The 25,386-nt window shown below is 38.5% G+C and overlaps 1 long non-coding RNA gene across 1 annotated transcript in view; it reads left to right on the top strand.

Annotated features, from left to right (window-relative positions):
* The first annotated feature begins 13,129 nt into the window (after nt 1-13,129).
* The window catches only part of LOC141277719 (uncharacterized), a 30,681-nt gene continuing 18,424 nt past the window's right edge, over nt 13,130-25,386 (top strand). Inside the window, exons 1-3 of the long non-coding RNA XR_012329481.1 lie at nt 13,130-13,150; nt 19,293-19,882; nt 21,529-21,628. This is a non-coding gene — a long non-coding RNA (uncharacterized lncRNA). The remainder of the gene's footprint in view (nt 13,151-19,292; nt 19,883-21,528; nt 21,629-25,386) is intronic.

The raw sequence follows: 25,386 nt of genomic DNA, 5'->3' as shown, positions 1-25,386 counted from the left end.
CCTTCAGGCTCGGGATATCTTGTACGTCCTCAAGATGGATGGTGGGCATGTAACACGGGGCTCACCCCTTGTGTCTCTCTAGAGGTTCTCAACAATTCAGCTGATTTTTGTGTGCTAGTGCAATTAGTTCCTAGACTTATCTATCATTCAGATTCGTCCTTCTTAGATGAATACGAGGGAAAAACAAGAAGGAAGAGAGAACCTGTAACCCTCACATTGGCTGTCCTTCTAGGACTAGGAATATCTGCCGGGATAGGAACAGGAACCACAGCCCTCATACAACAACCCCAGTATTATGCAAGTTTAAGACAGGCTGTAGACATCGACCTCCGAGCATTAGAAAGTTCCATAACTCAACTAAAAGAATCACTCACCTCACTTTCAGAAATGGTGTTGCAGAATAGAAGAGGCCTAGATTTGCTGTTTCTTAAAGAAGGGGGATTATGCGCCGCTCTAAAAGAAGAATGTTGCTTTTATATTGATCATTCAGGAACCATTACCAAAACCATGGATAAACTAAGGGAACGCTTAGATAAAAGGCAAAGGGAGAGAGAGAACGAAAAAGGATGGTTTCAATCATGGTTTGATAAGTCCCCCTGGTTTACCACCTTAATCTCTACTCTGTTGGGACCTCTTATCGTTTTATTGTTGATTTTAACTTTTGGACCATGTGTTCTAAATCGCTTGATAGCATTTATTAGAGAACGTATCAGTACTGTACAAGTTCTAATGTTAAGACAACAGTACCAAAGTTTACGAACAGAAGGTTGAGATTCCATGATTGGAATCAATAGTCACAAGAAAAAGGGGGGAATGTGGGACTCGAGGGACATTGTTCCAGCTAATGATTAAGAACTCTCCAGACAATAGGGGCTTCTTAGACAATGGGTAAATTTCCAGGATGTCCGGCCCCCTTCCGAGAAGGAGGGAGATAACAAAATGTAAAAAAGGTGTCTGTCAAAGACCAATCAGGCAGCTGGGGAGAAGGAGGGAGATAAACAAAATAGGTGTCTGTCAAAGACCAATCAGACAGCTGGGGATAAGTTCCCTCTCTGGTCCGAGCCTAAGCCGGGACCAATCAGCAGGAGAACACAACCTAATCTATAATTTACATACGGGGAAGTGGGAACCTATAAAACTGACATATTCCCGCCCAAAAGGGTTCCTTCTTCGACCTCCTGCGTGAGGACCAAGGAACCCCGGTGCACCGGCCTTCAATAAACCTCTTGCGTTTTGCATCGACTTCCGACTCTTGTTGTTTCCTGGGCGAGTCGAAACTCCTAGGAGACCGCGCAGGTCTAACATAATAAGCAAAACAGACATAGCCCACGTAGTCCCGGATTTCATAATTTGGAAAGCACAGCTGGACTAGAGTTACCCTTAGGAAAAATACGTTCAAATATAATTAGATAATCACACAAATATGTGAAATGAATAATAAACATATGATGCTGTAAAAGCAACGAGACCCAGTATTTTCAGGAGGTCAAAGAAAGGCTTTTTTGTGTCAGTGCCATTTGAACTGAGATGGGAAGGACGCATTAACTAAGCAGTGGCGCTGATGGGGAAAGTAATCACTAGCTATCTGACCTCAGACAGGTTACTTAACCAGTTTATGCATCAGTTTTCTCATCTATCAAATGACAAGGTTAATAGTACCTACTTTATAGGGTCTGGTGAGGATTTGGTAAGAGTTTAGGACTATGTTCACTACATGGGCTCTATGTAAATATTACATATTGTTGTTACATGGCATTTTTACCCATAGTTTGCTAAGTTAGAAACATACTGAAGAAAATAAAAATAATTAAGTAATACGGAATGTTGATTTCAGACTTATTCAAAGTAAGATGCAAGTGATAAATAAAACTTTCCATACAAAAAGTCACAATTCAGGTAGGGAGACAACATGGAAAATGTTGAAAGCGATGAAAATGATGATGTGAACTGCTTACAATAGATGCATTATGAAATGACACCTAGGAAAACTGGAAATCAATGAAGTTGTGTTAATTGCTATTTTTTCTGGAAAGGGAAGATGGATGCTTGCAATAAACTTAAATGAAAGATTTTTAAAAATGGTGCCCTGGGAACAGAGAGGCACAAAAGCATGCTCATAATTTTGTGGCTTGGGCTGAAGCATTTCTCAAATGTCCTTGAAAGTTTCCAAAGACAGTCTTTCCTCAGGAAAGTATTTCTCCTGTGAGTAAATAATGTCCTTGCCTAGAAATGAAATGCAGTAATATATTACATTGCAAGTGAACTGTTAGCAAGACTGGCAGCAGAAGTTCAGAAACAAATGTCACATTGCAGTCTAGAGTTTGAGGCTCTGTATCTGAACTTCCGTAACTTCTAAAGGGATGCCCTTTGTATGAAATCAAAATAGTCCAGAGAAGAATTTTGACTTCTCTTTACTTAACTATTAGAAGGATTTATTTGGAATTATTATTGTGTCATGCATGTTCTGCCTTAACTTTTCTGTGGTTGAGTTGCACAATTGATAAGCTAAGGTTTCTTTTCACCATAAAAAGGCTCCTTTTAAGGAGTCCTATAATAATGACATTTAAAATACTTGCTTGCTTTTGAAGAAAGCTTCATGCTTGGGCTTCCCTGGTGGTGCAGTGGTTGAGAGTCCGCCTGCCGATGCAGGGGACACAGGGTCGTGCCCCGGTCCGGGAAGGTCCCACATGCCGTGGAGCGGCTGGGCCCGTGAGCCCTGGCTGCTGAGCCTGCGCATCCAGAGCCTGTGCTCCGCAACAGGAGAGGCCACAACAGTGAGAGGCCCACGTACCGAAAAAAAAAAAAAGAAGAAGAAAGCTTCATGCTTTCCAAAGTGCTTTATAAACGCATTTCTATGAGGCAGGTGGAACATGTCCTGTCAACAGTATTTTACAGAAAAGAAAATGGAGGCTGTAAAGGAAAGCTGCTTGGTCAAGGTCATTCGGTGCATTAGGCGAGTTTTCATCACAGGAGTACTCACAGTTGAGCAGGGAATCCAGCAGGGAAAGCTTAAGGCTTTAGTCTATCTTTACACAAGTAGTTTTGCATAAATGAAAAATTTACCCAAAATGAAGTGCATTAGGTACCTAGTACTGCCTTCTTGTTCCTTAGAGTCTAGTGAGGGAGATAGACTGAGCATATTCTATCCCAATGAAGATAACTTAGATTATTCTGAGGATGATCACTTGGGCTTCAGAATCTGAATTCCAGCTTGACCCCTTCCATGAAGGAAGTTCTTAATCTTTCAGAGCCTGTTTCTCCATCCCTTAAATGGCAATTTGAATGCTCTCTCATATGTTTATTAACTCATTTACTTAACAAAGCACCTGCTAGATCTCAAGTACTCTGCTAAGAATGGTGAGGCTTTTCTAGGAAGCCAGAAGGCATCCTCCAGTGGATAGCGGAGGTCAAGAGAGGTTAGAGTTAACATTTGAATTTGACAGTGGGAGAAGATGAAAGGTTCACACAGCAAGGAAAAGAGAAAAAGACTATTATACAGGTTAAAGAGCTAGACCTGGAGATATTTGGAGTGACAAAATTTCTGAATTTTGATGTACCATACTTCCTGCCTCAGTTTCCACATCTTGGAAATGGGAATAATGATTAAACATGTTTCACAGTATTCATTTGGTAGAGATTAAATGAGGATTAAATAAGCATGGAAAGTGGCATAGGACAAATTTGATAAATTATTATGTATGAAAGTGTGTATAAATAAAATCAATTGCCATGACCCCTCTTCGTACCGAGTGATCACAGCACGCTTTAATTTTCTAGCTGAGTCTGGATATGGATTCGTAACTTTATTCAAACAGTGTATCAGGCACCACTTAACCTTTGGATTGGCTGGAAATTTTTGCTCCTCTGCTCTAATACAATTTAATTTTAATTTTGGTTTTTAAGGTACATGGGTATAAATAAGAAGAGTGTTAAAGAAATGTATTTCAGATTTTAAATTCAAAAATGTAGAAAAACTTTCTTTTACTATTTTTCATTTTACCTTTGGGTGCACTGATCAGCTACTTTTTCTTCTGCACCCAGGCAAAAGGGATTCTGAAGAAAACACTTTAAATTTTTGATTTCATATATAAGATAGTGGGAGCCTCTGCCTGCTTGATTTACATTTGTGCTCACCTTCCACTTTATGTGGGAGGGGGCATACGAGTAAAGGAAACTTTTATATGATTTCAAGTTATTTAATTCCTGATATTATATTTAGCCATGGTAGAGTGTTATGATTTGCCTACAACATCCATCCTTCCTTTTCTTGTACCTTACCTTGTTCAGAGAGGACTTGTGCCTGTTCTGCTTTGAATTTCTCAACCAGTTCAGCTGCTAAAATCACAGGTGAAGCTTAGTTTCTGCTGATTTAATCCACCCAATCGAGATAGAGTTTCTCATTTTATTCAGCAAATATTTACTATGCCTTCAAAAAAGATTTTTAAAAAAAATGCATGGTCTTATTTGCTAATGCTGCTGGGAATTAATTAATTAAGTTTTAGGTTCACAGTAAAATTGAGCACAAGGTACAGAGATTTCCCACACATTCCTCTGGTGGGAATGTAATAAATTGGTACAGCCACTGTGGAAAACAGTACGGAGGTCCCTCAAAAGCTAAAAATAGAATTACCATATGATCCAGCAATCCCACTCCTGGGCATATATCCAGACAAAAACTATAATTCAAAAAGATACATGCACCCCAATGTTCGCAGCATCATAGAGGCGTTATTTACGATTGCCAAGACGTGGAAACAACCTGTGTCCATCAACAGATCAATGGATAAAGAAGATTTTATATATATATATATATATATAAAATATATATATAATTTAAATTTATATATTTGCATACATATATATAAATACTACTCAGCCATAAAAAAGAATGAAATTAATTTTGCCATTTGCAGCAACATGGATGGACTTGGAGGGCATTATTCTAAGAGAAACAAGTCAGACAGAGGAAGATAAATACTGTATGATATCGCTTATATGTGGAATCTAAGAAATAAAACAAACTAGTGAATATAACATAAAAGAAGCAGACTCACAGATATAGAGAACAAACTAGTAATTGCCAGTGGGGGAGGGGGGAAAGGCAATTTAAGAGTTGGAATTGGGAAGTGGGAAGTACAAACTATTTGGTGTAAAGTAGGCTCCAGGATGTATTGTACAACAGGGGGAATATAGCCAATATTTTGTAATAAATGGAAAGTAGTCTTTAAAATTGTATAAAAATATTTTCTTTTTTTAAAAAGATACTTCTTAGCTGATAGAAGCTTTAGAAGTCTACAGAGGCAGATAATTTTTAAATTGCAGCATATAACTTCTGGAGCCTGGCTGACATTCTCATAGGAAGCCGCATGAAAATTACTTTCAAAGGCATTCATCACCTTAGCTTGCAGGAGTCTGTTCCTTCAGTGTGTATTAGTCCATGGTGCATCCTTACTTTGACTTATCTGTGAGGTTCACTTCTCGCCCCCAGGAACAAAGCCTGCAGAGGGGCAACTTGTTTGGCTTGGGAGCCTGCCCAATATGAAAAGTTTGCAGGCAAAATCAGAAAGAACAGCTGCAGGAGGAGAGATGAGGGTTGCCGACAGCTAATGATTCAGAAGGCAATTTGCATGAGAGCCTTCTGCTTAACAGGAGGCAGCATGTGCTGGGCAGTGGTTTACCATCCACTGCCAAGCTGGTTTCTTCACCCTGAGTCCTCATTCCATCAAAACACGTGTCCTGAGGGAACGCCCAGCCACCAGCTTCCACTTGCCTGAGTTAGCATGACCTGCCATCTAGAATTTCAGAGAGCTTTTCATTTATTAACTCACATGAATCTACTTTATCCTGAGGCTCTGGATACTAGTCCCATGCAAACTGACTTAATAACAAACATTTAAGTGCAAATCCAAGGTCATCTAGATAATGTTCTTTGACAGCTTATTGCATATGAGGCACTGCACTGTGCACTTTTTATACCATATCGGACTTCATAACAGACCTCTGAAGTGGGTGGTTAAGTTTCCTGCCAAGGGATCCATACACAAGAAACGATAATCAGAAAAGACCAAAGTATTATTTATTACTAGTGAGCTAGCTGCTGTTACTTCATTTTGGAATTCTAATTGAGGCTTTCCTTCTCTCTTTCTCTTGCCCCCAAATCACAGATGACTAGGTCATGGGACAAGCTTAAGCTAACATGCCTTATTCTGTGAATCATAAGCTGAGCTACTGGGACAGAGCCATGTGACACGTTTGTCACTTTCAAATGTAATAATTCTACCCATTGCTCCATAGGTGTTCTGGTTACTGACCAATAACATTAACAATTCCTCTTCCAAGAATAGGATGGAGGGGAAAGGCACTGGATCTCCTATGCCTCCCAAACATGTGAAGGCCGAAGCATGGTGGGAGGAGAAGCATATCTCTTTGTAATATGTTTTATTCCCTGTTTTATAGATGTGCATATGGAAGATTAGAAAGGCTGAGTAACTTGTCCATGTCATGTAGCCCATGCTTGTAACTTTTTTATTATACGACTTATCCTTCTCACCTATCAATTTGCCTTTTATACTGATGTCCTGAGAAACAGACCACTGTATGGTATAGAAATGAACAACCATAAATAAGCTGGAAATGCATTTCTATTTACATTAACTAAGATAGTCACTTGTTTCTTTTAAGTGAGGTCCTCCACCTTTTTAGGGACCTGAGTAAACTAATGATGTGCTTCCATTGATTAAACAAGAATTCTCCAATATTCCATAGAAGAATCATACATTTCTTTAAGCCCTGTGTATGCTTCTAGGGTTTAGATTCTAAATCAAATAGGTTTCTGTTTTTCATTTAAAAAAAAACGAACACAGGATTTCACTTGTAAATTTATTAACTTTTTTTTTTCTGTCTAGCAACAAGCAGTGACTATTGTTGGGTTGGTGGACATAGTAGAGATGGCCATTCAGAAAATCACAAATTTTAGGAACTCTAGCATTCATGTAGCTCAGAACTGTAAGAAGAGACCAGAGGAAGATCAACATGCTTTAAAGTATATTACAAATCAATATTGAAATAGAGCTTAACATATAATTCATCTGGAAAGAAGCTCAGAACATGATTGCCAGTTATTTAATATTCTGGTCAAAGACAATGGAAGCACTATTAAAGTATGGCATTTTGACTGCCATTGGAAAGGTCAGGTTTCAAACAGCAGTGCACTAGTTGTGCTCAAAATGACTAAAGAATGATGACTAATTAAGTGAAGAGGAAATGGGAGACCTGCATTCTAATCTTGTTTTGGCCACTGATGGGAATCATGTGGACTTTCAGCCCATCACACAGTCATTTACCACCTTGGTTTTCTCACCTGTAAAATGAGGGAGTGACTATAGTTCTTTAATAATCCTTGATGATCTTTAGCGCTATGATTCTAGCAGCATCTTGATTTAATACAGTTTGAGGATTTATGTCTAAACTCTAGCAAGCAGAAAAATGTTCTTTTATTTCTAAAATGGACTTGACATTGCGTTAACAGAGCAAATGAAATCTTTTGAAGATTGTTCAAAGAATCACCAACTTAAAATTCATCTCCATTGTTGGTTTTTATTGTCTGTTTAACTCTTACTAGATCTATAATAGTTTTATTTATTTTCCTTTGCACCTGGACTGGCAGCCTGTGTGGTTGGAGAAACACATCACCATTTATTTTAGATACTTTGTTATCAGAGCCAACTCTGTAATCTTTGCTCTGCCCGTGAATTATTTATTTAATTTGATGTGTTTTTTCCTGGATTCATAGTACATGTGTAAATGTACATAGTGCATTTCCTTTTGTCATGATGCTTCTTTCCATGTATGGGACTGTAAAATACAGCTGACTAAACCTCCCTAGTGGCCGAGTACATATCAGGTCTTTTGTGTGAAGGATGCTAGCTAATCTTCCCGTTCATAGGCTGACTACATTTTTATTCATTTGCTTTTTTTCTACTCACCCCTGACAGTAGTATCTGTGGAATAAATAAAATAATGATACCTACTACTTATTTAACTCAGATCAGAAAACTTGACCTTTTCCTTTTTTTTACATTTGCTAGCTTTGTGGCAATATGCACCCCTATTTTTCTCTGAATCTCAGTTCACCCTCTACATGGGGATAATTTTGCCTACCATACAACGTGGTGATCATAAAAGAAATTCTACCCATCTACTACCATATTGGGGAAAAATATTTGGATTGACTTTGACCAGTCTTGGAGGCACATGTTTGCAGTGGCCTGTTTGAAAATACTGACTACATGGGGTACAGTGGGATACTCTGAAGGCACCTTACACAGGTAGATAATATCTCTCCCAGGGCATCAACGCTAAAAGTGAGAAGCATTTTGATTTCTCATCAAGAAAGAAATGTTCTATGATGTTAATGGTTCTTAACTTTTGGTGATTCATTGAAATCTCCTGGGGAGCTTTTGATAATCTTAAAGCCCAGCCTGTAATTTTTACCAATTAAATATGAATTTCTGGAGGTTGGACTGAGGCATTGGTATATTTTAAGGTTTGCAGAATGTAATGGTTAATTTTAAGTGTCAACTCTCAACTATATCCTGAGATACACAGATATTTTGCTAAACATTATTTCTGGGTGGGTCTGTGAGGGTGTTCCCAGATGAGATTAGCATTTGAATTGGTAGATGGAGTAAAGCAGATTTCCCTCTCCAGTGTAGGTGGGCCTCATCCAATCTCTTGAGGGCCCCAAAAGAATAAAAAGTCAGAGGAAAGGAGAATTTGCTCTCTCTGCCTGAGTGTTTGATCTGATCCCCTGCCCTCTGACTGTGGCTTACGTCAGTTCTGAAAACTACACCCCTGGATTTCCTAGTTTCCAGCTTCTATTTAATATACAATATATTTAATATGTTTAATATCAATTACATATGTTAAAGCAATTACATAGATTACATTATATTTATTATATATCTCCTATTGGTTCTGTTTCTCTGGAGTACCCTGACTAATATGGTGCTTCCAATACACTGTAAATATTGAGAACTACTATATATGTTAAAATACTATGGCTAAGGTATTACAAAAGTGGATGCCCTGACAGTGCAGTTCTGCTTCTTAAATGGGCAACTCAATGAGGATAAGTAGCAATGTAAATTATTTTTTTCATTTTAAATGGTGGCCAGTCATATATATATAAACACTTTGGGAGGCTATAAGACACTAATTAAAAGAACTTATAGGATATAAGCACTAAAACCACATCGACTCGCCACTCAGTAGAAGGAATTCTAGGCCCAAGATATAGAAACCTCCATACCTGAATCATTGGAAAAGATGTAGAAAAGACTCTAAAACGATTGAAATTTTCAGAGATCCCTTGTGACCCTTTTGGAGGTCATGATATCAGGACTCACTGTCCCCTGAGTCTTGTTTTGTAATACAGAGAGGGACCCACAGTTACATAGTAAATTGACACCTGAGACTTGTTTTTTTTTTTTCAGCTAGAAGTGGAAAGGAGAAATATCTTTCACTGAAGCAGAGAGTAGAGGTATAAGTGGGGAAGACAAGGTAAAGAAAGAGAAAAGAAAAGAATCCATTTAGAGAAGACTTGCTCTTGGGGCAAGCCCTGGACATATAGTCATTTATATATCCTATTTCAGGATACATTGCATGCTTTACTGTAAGTAAGCATTTAATGATTTGTCTTCCACATACTTTGCTTCATTAAAGAGATTCACTTCTGCTGGCATTTTGTTTCATGGGATCCCAGGCCCTTAGCATAGTCCCTTAGTAAAGTATCTGTGGAATGAATCAGTCAATATGTCCTCAAACTCAGTACCCTTCTCAAATCAGTTACCTGCTTTATACCATAACTGAGATTATATTATCATAGTGTTAGGACTCAAAGGGAAATATGATCTCGATTTTAGAAGTTGACGTCATCTGTTTTATCACCTCATCCAATGTAAGAGTTCATGCTATAATAGTACTGGTAATCTGGCCTCTGTTTGAGCACTCCTCGTATCTTGAATGCTCTACTTGGTGAGTTAAGTCATCCAGCATACGAACAGCTATAATTTCTACAAAGTACTTCCTTATAGTTGCCTTCCTGAAGCATGTCACCCATTGGTCTTAGCTTGACCTGATGGAACTACAGAGAAAAATATTTGAGTTTCAAATACCCATGTTTGCACTTCACATCTTTGTAGTCCATTATCACACAACTGAAGTCTACTTTTCTTCAGGAAACCATCTAATGTTTTTTCCTAAAAATCCTGTGAAAGTATGTCTAGGCCCTTCCCCATCTTGTTTATTGATGTTTGTACTTGCTTTTGTTTTCTAAAATACTCCCAAAAGGGCAATGCTCAGAACTGGATCTAGTGCTTCTGACATGGTCCTTTTGAGACAGAATGAGACAACATATGCAAAAAAGGAAATCTATATTTCTATTAAGTATAATTGTCTAATTCTTATATCATAAAATCTGCATGTGTTTGTTTCAAAAATAAAAATACAGAATAGTATAAATATACAATATTTTATATAATAGAATATAGATATAGAGTAGTATGGAAAAAACCCCCTGAAGTCATTCAAAATAACCCATTACCCAAAGAAAAGTACTTTCAGATCCATTCATCTCTGCTTTTTATCTCCCTATATTGTGTGTATGTTCATTTGTGTGAACATCACACAAACATACTAATATATACACATAGTTTAACCTAAATAAAAACATAATGTTTTAAACCCGTTTTAAAATTTAATGTAAGCATTGGACATTATTACATAGTTATAAATTTAATTCTGCATCAAAGTTTGCAAACTCTTGGCTGACTAGTTAAATTCAGCCCATAGACATTTTATTTCCCACCCCCCAGTCCCACCCCCGGGCCTGCACAACATCTGAAAAGCCTAGGCATGTTGCAGCTTCTCCTGAAAAGTGGACAGTCTGGTGATACTTGGTGTGCAGCCTTACCTGGATGTGGGGGAAGTTGAAGCGCAGGTACATCTGATGCCCTGGGAGGTGTTCTCCAACGAGAGCTTCATCGTCAGCGTTTCCTGTTTGATGCAAACAGCCTGCAAGAACAGCCCCTCCTGGGTGAATTTGTGTTCCCGGAACATGATCATTTTAATAGCTGTAGCTCTAGGCAGTGGTTGTACCACCATTCATTTCATAAATCCCCTTTTGGTAGACCTTAATGTTGGTTCCTTGTTTCTCCTATTATAAATAGTGTTGCAGCGTATATCTTTTTCACCCAGTTGCTTGATAGTCTTATGATGAGCTCCCAGACTAGATGTGGAATTGTGTGGCCAAAGTAGACTTCGAGGTCTCAGAACTTGTTTTAGTCTTTTAGACATCATGAGAACCACAAAAACAGCCTTTATTTTTCACTTGCACTCTGTTAAGCAAACACGTGACCACTCTATATGTAAAAACAATTTTAAAAAATAGTTGTTCAAAAATACATAGTAATTAAATTAATATGGTAGAAAAATTATAAAATACAGAAAAATGTAAAGGAAAAATATAAATACACTTGCAGAACTCTGAGATAAATATTATCTTTTCCATTTTTGCATTTTCCCACTTGTATGTGCATATATATTTATATAAACATGTATATTTACATATTTTATACATACATTATTTAATAAGGATAAGATATACTGTTTATATAATTTTTATTTCCAGTACCTTTTCACCTAATGTTATCATGACAATTTCCCACATGATCTAATATTCCTCATTTAGAAAATTTAAAAATTATTTAATATTTCAACATATGATATCACTTATTTAAACAATGCCCTATTGTTGGAAACAAATTATTTCCAAGTTTTTCTTTTTTACAAATAGTATTCCAGTTAATGCCATGGTACCTAGATTTCTGTGAAATCCTTAGAATAAATTTCTACACATGTACTCACTAGGTCAAATAACCAACTCGTGCAGACAATTTTTTAAAAATCTATATTCAGACCTTTACATTCACAACTATATTAAGTATATTGATTTCATTTGTTTCGCTCTTTTGTTTTCACCCTGTTGATAGATAGGTAGGCAGATAGAGAGAGAGAGAGGCATTTCTTTTAATTTAATACGTCTCTCATTGATCTTGTTGCCTCATGTCTCTGCCTCTTCTAAATATTTTTGCACAGTTTTGGCGTTAACTGGGTGTTTTGCCAAAAAGTCAGTTCAGTGTTCCTCAGATAGTTGTTCAATACTGCCCGCCTCTTCAGGTGCTGAAAAAGGAAATTCTAATGATTTGTTAACACTTGTTAATATAGATAAGATTAAGGCCCCAATTTTCTTATGAAAGCTTACTACTTGGGGCTGGTTTCACAGAAATATCATAACATTATATGCAGTCAAGTTGCACTGATATTCCATATGAGGAAACAAAATCTGTGAAAGGATTTAAATATGAAAATAATTATGTAAATGATAAGTATTATTTATTATTAAGTATAATTAGTAGTTGTCAAGCAGATCCTTTTCTCCCAAAGAGCCACAAATCTTTCAAAATGAATGCTTGCAATTAATAATATTTAGATAGGGGAAAAATGAGTTTTTCTCAGCTTTTCCATCATAGCCTAGCTACTGCCAGGCAAACAACTTGATAGAATCAGTGGAAGCTTAAACAGGTGATAATCTCCTCTTGCTCTCCAATTGATCACTAAATGGCTTTTCTGTGGATTGCAATCATTGAACGGTTGTAATTGTAGCCTTCTGCTATATTTACCATTAGAAAATTTCTTTTTACATGGAGCGTGCTGTTCTAATAAGCAGTGGGTTTTTCACAAACTGGTTTATCATTCACAATGACTAGGTTCCCCTTTATTTGAACTGGTGCATAAAATGCCACTTACGTTTTTTTTTTAATTTAATTTAATTTATTATTTTATACAGCAGGTTCTCATTAGTTATCCATTTTATACATATTAGTGTATATATGTCAATCCCAATCTCCCAATTCATCCCACCACCACCCTCCCCTCGCCACTTTCCCCCCTTGGTGTCCATACATTTGTTCTCTACATCTGTGTTCTCTACATCATGTTTTTAAATGATTTTTTCTCTTTGCCTTTGCTGTTAGTGTAACCGGAGGTGGGGTCTAGCTGCTCGCCGCTCAAAAGCAAGTAAAGAGGCAAGGTTGGTGGAAAGGAACGTTTACTTTGTTTTGGGTGCCGGCGACCAGGGGGTGTGGGAGGGAGGACGCCTGTCCGAAGGCCAACTCCCCGCACCCACCCAATGAGGGGGCAAGAGCTTTTATAGACGGAGGGAGGGGGGCTACACGCAGAAACAGCACAGTCAGCTCTGACCGTCATCTTGAAATTGGTCATCGGTGGTCTGACCAGTGTCATCTTGATTGTTTTAAGTACAGTTAGTCTTCAGTTCCAGGGTCGGTTCGTTCTCATTTCTTTGAGGCCAGTTCTCAGAATTGTGAATTGTGGCAGCTTATGTCATGCCTACAGTCTGGTCATCATGTACTTAACTTCTTCACCTAGTGGGGTTTCACACAGCTCACAGGATATGGCTCAGAATATTATCTATAGCCATTGAGGAGGAACTAAATGTCCTTAACTTTGCTTACTGATAAATTATTATTGTTTTGTCCTGTTTGCTTTTATTTTTTGCTTCTGCATTTTCTCACTTCTCTGATTAAACTTAATTTTGGGCTAAAGTTTTTCCACAGACAAAAAGCAGGCAGAGGACATGGTTAGGGGAAAGGATCATAGGGTCCTGCTCTGTCTCATTAGGAGTCTCATTTAGGTGCATAGTTAATGTCTGCATCGCTTGGCCTCTGCTAGAAGAGGAGTGAGGTGCACGGGACGCCCACGGCCTGCTCAGAAAGCCTACAAACATTGGAAAGGGATGGCGGTATCTGCCACACTGTCAACCTGTTCTACTCGGTGTGCTACTGCTGTTATAGCACATGCTGAGCTGTCAATAAAAATCAGTCAAAGGGGCTTCCCTGGTCGCGCAGTGGTTGAGAGTCTGCCTGCGGATGCAGGGGACACCGGTTCATGCCCCAGTCTGGGAAGATCCCATATGCCTCGGAGCAGCTGGGCCCGTGAGCCATGGCCGCTGAGCCTGTGCTCCGCCAAAAAAAAAAAAAAAATCAGTCAAAGCATTCTGTGTAGCGTAGGGAGGTGTGGGAAAAGGGGTCATTCCAGTTGCATAAAGATGATGCATCTGGTTGGCAAGAGGGCCCATATTCATGTTTAATCATGTATGGAGCCTCTGTCCTCCTTCCTGGTCCCCGTTACTCATCTGTTCAGGTCTCCCTGCCTCCCTGACCGCCTCCCCCATCTTCCCAGCTGCTCATCCCTGTACTTGATTCAGAGTATCTATGAGAGTCGGCCCTGAGCTGCAGGGCCTGATCTCTGCAAAAATGGATTGGTCTGTCGTGAGCCGCACAAAACAAAACAAAAATCAGGAAACGAGTGAAAGCATCTGTGAGCTAAAGTGGAATAATTATACCTCGGTACCCTGTTTATAAAGATATATAGCAGACTTCCTGCCATATTATCACCCAGTAAGTGTACTTTTTTTTTTCCTTTTAGTGAAGAGAGAATGCTTTTATGTCAATCTATTCATGCTTAAGACTCACAGTGCCTATTGTCTATAACTGTGAGATACAACTCGGGAAGGATATAGATGGAGTATTTGGCTTCAATAAAGTGGGTGGAGCAGGAAATGGGCCCTACACCTGGCCTTGTTTACAACGAGTGACTTGTTAAAATGAGCATCTATACCAGGAAAAATTAATCAGCATATGTAACCATAAGGAAGGTGGAAAGTGCTGATCACATACATTGCTCAGGTGCTGTCAGAGAGATTCCGGGGCTGATGGAGGCTATACAAGCCCTAGCATCAGATGGGAACAACTCTCTCCCCCACAAGCTAGCTCGCTTTCCCCCTTCCTAAAGGCAGGCCCTTACAAATGTGGTGTCTGGGGTGGTCCTCTAATTTTCCGTAATCTGTGTGTGGCTGTGGAATGAGATAGAGCTAACGTGCAAACAAAGGGTAGTGAAAATGACATGAGCTCTGGAGTGAGACAGAACTGCATCCAGATCCCATCCCTAACATTGATTTAGTTACGTAAATTGAACAAGTTCCTTAAATTCTCTGAACTGCAGTTGCCTTGTCTGTGAGGTAGAAATCAGGTCAGTCTTTACTGGGTTATTGTATGCATTATAAATAATATATATAAAAGGCCTAGCATGGCACTGACATAAAACAGACACTCAAAGTGGTAACTATTACTATAACTCAGGAAGACTACTCTGCCCAACATAGGCAGTTCTAAAGTGAAACAATATATAATAAAATCTTATTCAGAAGAACTTATAAGTAGGCAGTGGATTGGGTAGCTATATCCTATGGCTAGGTCTCAGTGCATCAATTCATATCCAAGGAGATTCTCAACATGTAGTAGATGCAACGTATTTCCAATTAATATCATCATAACAACTAAACCTCTGTATTTCTTTGGTTTCTAAGAAATTTTCAACCTTAATAATATGTTAGAGTACTTCTGGGTTTAGCTCTTACTGAATTATAAATGCTATCATTTTATACCTAAGATGCATGGTTCACTCAGTGCAGGTGGGGGAAAACAATGTTTTAAACTGGCTAACTCTGGCTTGCTGAAGTTCTGGTACACGGACTAAGTGGTGAAGTCAGTAAAGCTGATGAGGTTTCATTTCTAAATGTACTAGGACTAGGTCAAGATGCTAGTTTCCAACTGCATATATCCTTTCTGATGATTATCTTTTTTTTTTTTTTTTTTTTTTGCTTGAGTGTAAAGATATTCTTTTCTCTGTATTTTTGAGAAAATATTAGCTTGGCTGTCCCAAGCTAACATATGACATTATGTTAGCTAAAAACTATGGCGTTATGAAAGAGTGACTTCAGTGACTCAGTGCTTCCCACTTGGTAATTTCTCTCACCCTCAGGAGTAGCCTCAAATGCTAGCTCCCATCAATTACTGGATGCCCCATATTTTCCCAGCATCATTATAATCACTCCTATCAGTTCAGCACCTGTAATGAGCCAGGCTGCTTATCCATTTACAATCTTCACTGTTTTTTATATATATTAGCTCAGTTTGCTACCTCTTGTCCCCCTCAAGCCAATATCAAATGTTTATTAATTAGGTAAAAATGGTATTAACCACTTACATCAGGAAGGGCAAAAGGGTATCATCTTGAGTGCCCATTTTGAATGAGTGGTAATGGTTGGCAGAAGCACTGAATTAAGAAAAAAATTTAAGCTCTGTCCAGCCTTGGGGGGAAGAATGCCGTGATTGATTAGCAATGTCTGCCTTGGTTAAAAGAAAAAAGAATAGAAATAGGTTGAGTGACTTGCAGGACGGAAAGGATGGGGATTCTTGGGCTCAATTTCCTTGCTGTTTATAAGCTTCTTAGAGACACAGGTAATGTTTCAACTTTCCATCATGTTGCCACAGTGTTCATTTCCAAATCATTTATTTCTTCACTCCTCCATTTATTCCTGCTGAGTTCTCCTGGACTCAGAAACTTCACACACTCTATTCCCTTATGTTGAGCCTCACATACTTCCAAGTGGCTTCCAAGTGGCCTCCAAGGGTGGCCTTGTCCTGTTTATCCCGAGAAATTCCCCCAGGTTAATACGTGTCGCAACGTCTTTCTATTTTATACTATAGAACTTGTATGAATTTGTAATCATTTGTTAGAATGTTTTCTTGTTAATTTACTGTTTCCCTCACTGAACTCTAAATTCCATGAGCCCAAGAACCGCATCTCTCTTTTTGACAAGCCACCTTATTTATACCCGGCACACACATCTGGGAAAGAGTAGACATTTAATAAATATTTGTTGAAACAGCAAATCCACTAAACTTTGGAGATTCAAACTTAATAAAACATGGATCCTGGCTTCACAGAACTCATATTGTAGTGAAGCAGAAAGTTGATTAAGTAAATGATTATGATGCAATGTGATAAAAGAAACATAGATGTAAGGAAATATCACTGCTGCCTGGATCAGGGGGAAGGTGTTGGGGATGCATTCCAAAAGTGATGTCAAGATTGAAGAGTAAGGAGTAAAAATGGACCTTTTAAGAAAAATCAAGCGCTGCAACTTGTGCAATTTGAATTTGATATGTTCCACCATTAAAGTTTTTTTTTTAAATCAAGCAGGGTATATTAACATGCATCTGTAGTATTGCCCTAAAAGCATTTTAAAAGAAATATGGATGTCTTACCTACAGAGGCACACAATTAGGCTTTTCCCTCAAGGTATTCTTAGTGTTAACCCTTTATATTGCTTTTTACTTGATGTACCCACTAATTGTTCTGATCCAGTGGCCTTGATGAAATTTTTGGTCATTTGCAAAAGTGTCAGTGGGGATTATGTGAGCACGAGTCTTTCAGAATTTTAAGTAGAAAATGGCTCAAGCATCTCCTACAGTTAGGGTACATGTGGTTACAGTAGAATAATTTAGAGAAGTGAAATTGGGTTTGTCCTTTAGGTTTAAATATATGACTTGGGGATAATAAAGGAAAATCATTACTAGCACAACAAGGGATATTTAAAATAAAAGATGGTTTTAGGTACACCACTAACTTTCTTACAGCGTCAATGATAAATTGTTAGGTATTATATTGATGGTAGCAGGCGGTAACATGTCCCTTTGTAGTTGAAGCTTTTTTTAAAGCTTATTTTTTTTTAACATCTTTATTGGAGTATAATTGTTTTACAATGGTGTGTTAGTTTCTGCTGTATAACAAAGTGAATCAGCTATACACATACATATATCCCCATATCTCCTCCCTCTTGCGTCTCCCTCCCTCCCACCCTCCCTATACCACCCCTCTAAGTGGTCACAAAGCACCGAGCTGATCTCCCTGTGCTATGCAGCTGCTTCCCACTAGCTATCTATTTTACATTTGGTAGTGTATATATGTCCATGCCACTCTCTCACTGCGTCCCAGCTTACCCTTCCCCCTCCCCGTGTCCTCAAGTCCATTCTCTACATCTGCGTCTTTATTCCTGTCCTGCCCCTAGGTTCTTCAGAGCCTTTTTTTTTTTAGATTCCATATATATGTGTTAGCATACAGTATTTGTTTTTCTCTTTCTGACTTACTTCACTCTGTGTGACAGACTCTAGGTCCATCCACCTCACTACAAATAACGCAATTTCATTTCTTTTTATGGCTGAGTAATATTCCATTGCATATATGTGCCACATCTTTATCCATTCCTCCGTCGATGGACAGTTAGGTTGCTAGTTGAAGCTTTTTTGTACAAATAAGCTGGAGGGGTTTTTTTTTTGGCTCGATTATATATACATTCTTTTATAAGGCAAAGAGGAAGAAAGGGAGGGATAGACTAAGAAAGTATGGAGCAAAACATTTCCTTAAATCACATTTAAAATAAGGTAGAGTGTAGTAAAATACAGGAAGGTAGACTGAAAGGCAACAGTAAATTTTTTTAAAAGAACTTTTATAATTATATTACATCACTTGACAGAGCTGTAGTTCTTTGTGTAAGCCTTTAAGACTTCCCCCAAACATGTTCATTCACCTTGATTCAATCATGTGCACAGAAGAAGTTCCTTGTTGGGTTGGTAAAGCAGAATCATATCCAGGCTCTAGCTAGATCCAAACACTATTGCAGTTCTGTACAAACCTGTGTGGTATGTACAGATAGAAACAGTAATATGTAAACCTGTTCACCATTGGTACATTGATCATTTCCTAAACTTATTTCACCTGTACCCACCACCCCTCCCCCCCCCACAAAGCACTAATACTCCTGTAAGATATATTAAATGTGTTGATTTGGATAACTAGAATTTGATCGACAGAATTCCTCCAGCAAGAGGGAGTTTTAGGTAGAATGGAAGAGAAACTCATGGAAACGCTTGAATGGTCCTTTCCTTGATTCCACAAAATGAGTAAGACTGATCGAGTCCCTTTAATATGCAGCATCCATATTGCATTTGTTCTTACATTTTATGCTGTAATTAAATACAGAGTAAAAGTTATTGAGTGAATATTAAGTTTATTGGGTAGCTGAGTTGATAATTTATTTTTGTGCATTGGAAATCTATGTACATTTATATTGTAGGAATATGGCAATGCTCCAAGAAAAATGAGAAATTCACTGGTAATTTCCCACCCAAAGAGAGCCATTGTTAACGTTTTAATATTATATACTCTTTGTGTCTGTTTTTTAGTCAAAAATGGCATCTTATTGCTTGAATTTGCATTTCACTGATTATGTGATAAAAACTCCTTTTTAGGGCTTCCCTGGTGGCGCAGTGGTTGAGAGTCTGCCTGCCGATGCAGGGGACGCGGATTCGTGCCCCCGTCCGGGAAGATCCCACATGCCGTGGAGCGGCTGGGCCCGTGAGCCATGGCCGCTGAGCCTGCGCGTCCGGAGCCTGTGCTCCGCAACGGGAGAGGCCACAACAGTGAGAGGCCCGTGTACCGCAAAAAAGAAAAAAAGAAATCTCCGTTTTAATTTAATTTTTCTTGAGGTAACATTGGTTACCGCCTCTCAGCTCGAAATTCACTCTTTTGTTACTTGCTCTGTGAAAAGTGCTATGGGTCCTTTAAATAGTTTTTCCTTGGCCAGCTCGTGTGATGTTAGGCTTTCCTAATTGATGGCACCTGAGGAAGGTGTTGCTTCGTGATGCCCCGGTGCTTGCTGGGAAGGCTCTTGGTGGCGTCTTCAGCACCCACTCACTCCTGCAGCTCCGAGGGCGTCCTCAGCCCTGCTCCCGGGGCTCACAACTTCTCCGGTAGTCGGCTTCAGCAGTGCGCAGAGAGAGCAGTGGACGACAGCTTCCGTCAGCATCTTCTATCAAGCAGTTTTGGAGTAGCGCCTCAGGTGAGAAATCTCCCTGTGCATAGTTTTACTGGAACCCTAGAATGTGGATTTCCAGCAACTTACAGAGGGCATATTTCCAGAAAGTTCCACCAGGAGACACCACAGCAGCTTCTTTACCATCCAGTGAGCCACAGTCATGCTCTTTTCAACCGGGTCTGGACCTCAGTCCTGTGGGCAGGGAGGAGGAGGTCTTCTTTTCAACTGGAGGGTTAGCGGCTCTCCTTATTTCTGCTAACTGTGTGTTTTGGCGTTCTCTTTACTTGTCGCTGGCCATTCCTTCCTTACTCTAATCGTCTTTCATAATTAATAGTTTTTTCATTACACTTTCCATGCTCAAATTACTGTTTGTTTTTCTTCTGGTTGGAGCCAGAATAATAACTAAATAATCTAATATTAGTGTGTTATTGTTTAATTTTAAAACCCATTTTTCACATTTTTTTGTTTCTACATCATTATTTTAATGGTTTCATAGTAGTCCATGTAGTAGTAAATACTTCATGCCTATTGTTATACAGTTTATAATATATGTTTTCATTTTCACAATTGTAGACAATGCTTTAGTGAACATCTTGGTACACATCCTTTGCTCCTATCCGTAATGATTTTCATTAATTCTCAGTCATTTGGACATTTTAGTCAGAGGCAAGTGATGAACACACCACGTCAAGTGCTTTATATATTTCCAGGGGAATACTGAACATATTACTTAGCGCCATAGCAAAACATCAGAAAAAAGTGAGGAAATCATGATTTTTATTGTCTTCTGCCAAACTCTCATAGCAAGAATCTGAAAAATCTCTGGTGAAACACAACTGAAACTAGATTTGAGATTGAGCCATTAAATCCCAGTTATCACCAATCACTTCTGGCTGCTTCTGATTAAACACTTTCTTTGTGTTTACGATTGGGGAATCCACCTCATGAAAAGAATGGCAAATGGGAAAGAAGTAAATGATTCGGAATATCTTGGTCGTTCCTGGGAGAGCGCTCTGACAAAGCAAACGGTTTACCTGAATGTCTTAAGCAAACTGAGCTTGGCTGATTTCCTGTGTTTACAGAAAAGAACCGCTGTAGCTTCAGCTGGAAACCCTAAGCCAGTGGCTCAGTGGTGGTTTTTTTTGACGTGCCTGCATCACAGGTATAAACAATCTGCGATGTTGAGCTAAACGTACCTAAACTGCTGAGGCTCTTTCAGGTTAATTTAAACCAACAGGGAATGATCCTGACTGGCAACAATAGAAGATTCTCTCCCAGCAGGAAGTGCATGGGGGCATCCCTTCTAGATCAGACATGCTTCAGAGACTGCTTCTGGAAGCGGTCGTCTTAATTGAATGTTTGTGTCTGAATGTTTGTTGCTCACAGATGTTTCTCACCAATACTGTTGAGCCTTTTGGTGGTTTCTAAAAGAGGCTATGTTAATCTCAGAACAAGGAGATACAACATATATGACGTGTAATCACACTATAATGATAAAAATAGACATATGCCATCATTGTTGTCATGGGCAGTATCAAAAACACAACACAGTCACTGTAACTTATTGGGCACCTGTTATGTAGACAACATGTCTCTTGTCCATGGATTAGTGTAGTTAATCCTCACAAAGCTCTTAAGAAGTAAGTACCAATAATATCCCCATTTTACAGATGAAGACACTGAGGAAGAGAAAAGTTAAGAATTTGCCTATGATTAGTTATCCATCTGTTCAGCCAGTGCACAAATTACACTGCCCAACTCCAAGATCAGGTGAGTACAATGGCCTGAGCACCATGCTTTACTGCTTCCCACATATTTAGGAGCTAAAAGAAATCAAGTAGTGGACCTTAAAGAAAATCTTCCTCTACCTTCATTCAACTCTTTTCGCTTTCATTGTGGTGGAGTCTGTGAGAGACTTAATGTATCATGTAGAATTATCAAGTTAAATGACTGCATTTTTCCCCTTAATTGACCATTTTGAATTGAATTGCTTGGATTTATCAGATTTTTTTATAATGCAGTGTGGTCTACAATAGCTATTGCCAGCCTCTTTCCCACCATCACTACACCTGAAAAATAAAATTCACACATATGACATTCTATCATGTGCTTATCCAGAATTAATGCACAAAGCTGCATAAGTAAAAATCTGTGGTTTATGCACAGTTTCTTCCAGGCCAGCTGCTGTGTCTCCCAGTCACCCTAGGGTCCGCAGTTAAGGACCTGCAAGTCTAGAGAAACTGAGAGAGACATGTTGGCTTGGCCAATAGATCTTGAGCACCTGTAAAGTGCAAGGAGCTGGATCACTGCGGTGGACTTGTCGGGGATTTAAAAATAATAAGACAGCCTAGGAGACAGGCTTTGACACCACTGACAAAAATACACTTCAATTACCAGGCAGTGAGAAAAGGAGGGACGTGGGTAGAGGAACATGTCAGCAGGGTGTGCTGCGTGTGGCCCATCTTCAAGTCTCAGTTGAATTCTACTGTTCAAATGTGGGCCACTTGGGGGAAATTCTGTACCATGAGGGTTTTGCTGAATGTTTAAAAAGTCTTACAAAAAGATGAATAGGAGACGTAGCAGGTGGCAAATCAGAAAGTTGTGTCTTGTAAACAGGGGGAGGTCAATCCAACCTCCAAATCCCAAAATATATCAATATCCCATAATAGAGAATCACTATCAGGGAACTTGCTGTTTGTTTATTAGTGGCAGCATGGCATAAAATCAGGATAATTCAGCGTTTAAAATCCCTACTTTGTTTGAATTTATAACTAGTATAAATACTGCTAAGATTATATACATTTAAATTTTTTCTGCAACAAGTTAGACAGGATCACAAATTCACATGATGCTCAAAAGAACACTCAGAAATATTTAATGAAAACCTTCATTCTAGTGATGAGGAAACTCTAGCTCAAATAAGAAGCAAAAAACCATACTCAAGCAAACAAATCTGTAAAAGAGTTGTAATCAGAAATATCCAGTTGTCCTACCTCCTAATTTTGTGATCCATCTGCTTCACCATCAGTCAAAAAATCTGATTCTTCGAAGAAAGAACTTTGGCTTGGCTTTAGAGAGTAAGATTTAAAAAAAAAGAAAAAACAAACACTTAGGTAAAGGAACAAACAGCCAAAATTAAGTAAATCTGGGATTTTTTTTAAACCAGCGTTGTCTGCATTGTTATTTTGGGCTCAGAGCGATGGCTTGATGCCAAATTTAAATGGAAAGCATTATCTACTCCATATTTATAAATCTTTAGATTCTGCATGTGTCATGAAAAATGTAAGTAAATTTTATAATAGTAAGGTGTGTGGGATTAATTTGTATTCTATGTTGAAAAGCTCCACGGTAGGCAATTAATTCATGAAACACCAGCGATTGCTGCCTTGAGGGCTACATTGCTAGATAAAATTACAGACCTCAAATCTTATGATTACACTGGTATCTATTTTTTGTGTGGTCTAGGGAATATATCATCTTAAATTGAATATTTACCTAATCAGTAGGCTAAGGGTATCTTCTGGGTTCTGCCCCCTTCGACTCTAGAACGCGTTGTCTAGTTGTGAATATTAATATGCTGCTTATATAGGTAGGTACTACTGCTTACTGTTTTCACTTCATGGCACACTTATTAAATGATACTTGTATGCTATACTAGAATAAACTAGAGGGGATCTAAATGGAGCTTGGTAAAAATTGTATAGCCTTTATATTAAACAATGATAAAGTAAAACAACTAATATAAATAAAAATTTAAAATAACAAGCCATAATAAAGTATAAAGTATTGGGAAAGATATCAAATACTTAATTTACATAATTTTCAAGTAATGCTTTTCAGGATTTTTACTGAGAAACTTGTAGTTGCTTCCACAAACATAAGTGTTTTTTGGTTTTTCTGTTTGTTTTGTTTTGTTTACCAGGTCTTATTCTTGAAGTTGTGACTGTAATTCTAATCAATGTTTTAATAACATCTCTCTATTTTTGATCGTCACATTAGACAAAATTTTAATCATTTTTACGATCAAAAATTTTAAGCCAGTGTTTTTCAAAGAATCTAGTTTCTTCTTTCTTTGGCACACAAAAACTCATTGCAGTATCATCTGATGATGTGTATGAGACTGATTTCGTTCCAAGTTGGTGGTTGCTTTTGTAAGGTATGTCCCAATAATGATGGTAGAAGGCACAGACTGGTAGAGCCTTCACATCCACTAGGCGGTCATATCATCTTTACATGAAGATAGAGATGGGCGGGTAACCACCTAAACCCACGCTGACAAGGTCTCCTGGGACTCCCGCCCCTGACCTGCTGTATCTTTGCTCTGGATCATTAGTTCTTGTAGCAGTCCTAGCAATCTCTTGTTCACCATGAGCATTGGCATACTCGCCGCTGGCTGTTGCACAAGTTGATGCCCGCTGGTTGAATGGCGAGAGAACTTTGATGGACCCATGGGTGTGGCGGTTCTCACTGTGTCTGCCATCCGAGACCACTTTTGACCTTTTGTCTGACTCTCTCTCTCGGGTAACCTTCCTGGGAGACCCTAGAGAGGCTATTTGTGGCTGAATGTGAATAGTTCCAGGGTTCTGGGTAACCCAGGCTGTACCAGGCAGCCCCAAGTGTTGAGGGGATCATTATCTCATGTCCCACTTACAAACATTAGATTCAGAACTGTATACCTAAGCAGACTGCTTGGTACCCTCTGATTCAGGTATGTGACTTAAAACAGCCTTGAAGAACTTTGAAAGTAATATAAAAAATGGCAAACTTCTCTATTTTACCCTTTCTTTACCTAGACTAAACCTGCAGCCTCACAGGAGCTGAGAACATATTTATTCTTTATCTTTTACTTCAGACACTCAGCAGGAAGGTAACACACTTTGAATGAAAAAGGACAATTCAAGTTAGGTTGGTGCTTTGCCTAAGCCAGAAAGGTTTAGGGAGAGAAATTGAGGATGAAGAACAAAAGAGACAAGCTTTTTCCTTTTCTTTTTTTTAACCTCTCATGGTTTGACTTAATTCTATTATTTGAATGATTTTGAATTGATTTGGACGCACCCACATTTAAATATAAGTTCAAAAATGCATTCTAAAGTCAAATGGAAAGTAATTTGTGTGGTCTTGTTATGAAAATAGTTTTATTCTCTGTATACTCCAGTCTCTCCACTCATTTATTCATACTTGTATTCATCTATTTACACATCATTCATATATTCACAAAATATTTGTTACTGTGGATACTATACCTGGTATTGATCTAGGTGCTGAGCTGGAAAGGTGAAAAAGTCATTATCATTACCTTGGAGGGTCTCCCAGTCTTGAGGGGAGTCATAGAGGTTAACACATAATTATTGTACAGTTGGACAAGTATCATTATAGTCTTATGAACAGAATATCAGGAGAAAAATATTTTATTTAGTCTTATTATGTATTTGAGTATTCACCTGCCCAAGATGGAAATCTATCTAATAGAGTTTGTACTTTTAAGGACATAATCCAACATGATATTTTTTATTTGCTGAGATCTTTTC

This window comes from Tursiops truncatus, unplaced genomic scaffold, assembly GCF_011762595.2.
Source record: "Tursiops truncatus isolate mTurTru1 unplaced genomic scaffold, mTurTru1.mat.Y mat_scaffold_107_arrow_ctg1, whole genome shotgun sequence".
NCBI lineage: Eukaryota > Metazoa > Chordata > Mammalia > Artiodactyla > Delphinidae > Tursiops > Tursiops truncatus.
Note: the sequence above shows the minus strand (reverse complement) of the source record. Positions and strands in the feature narration are given on the sequence as shown.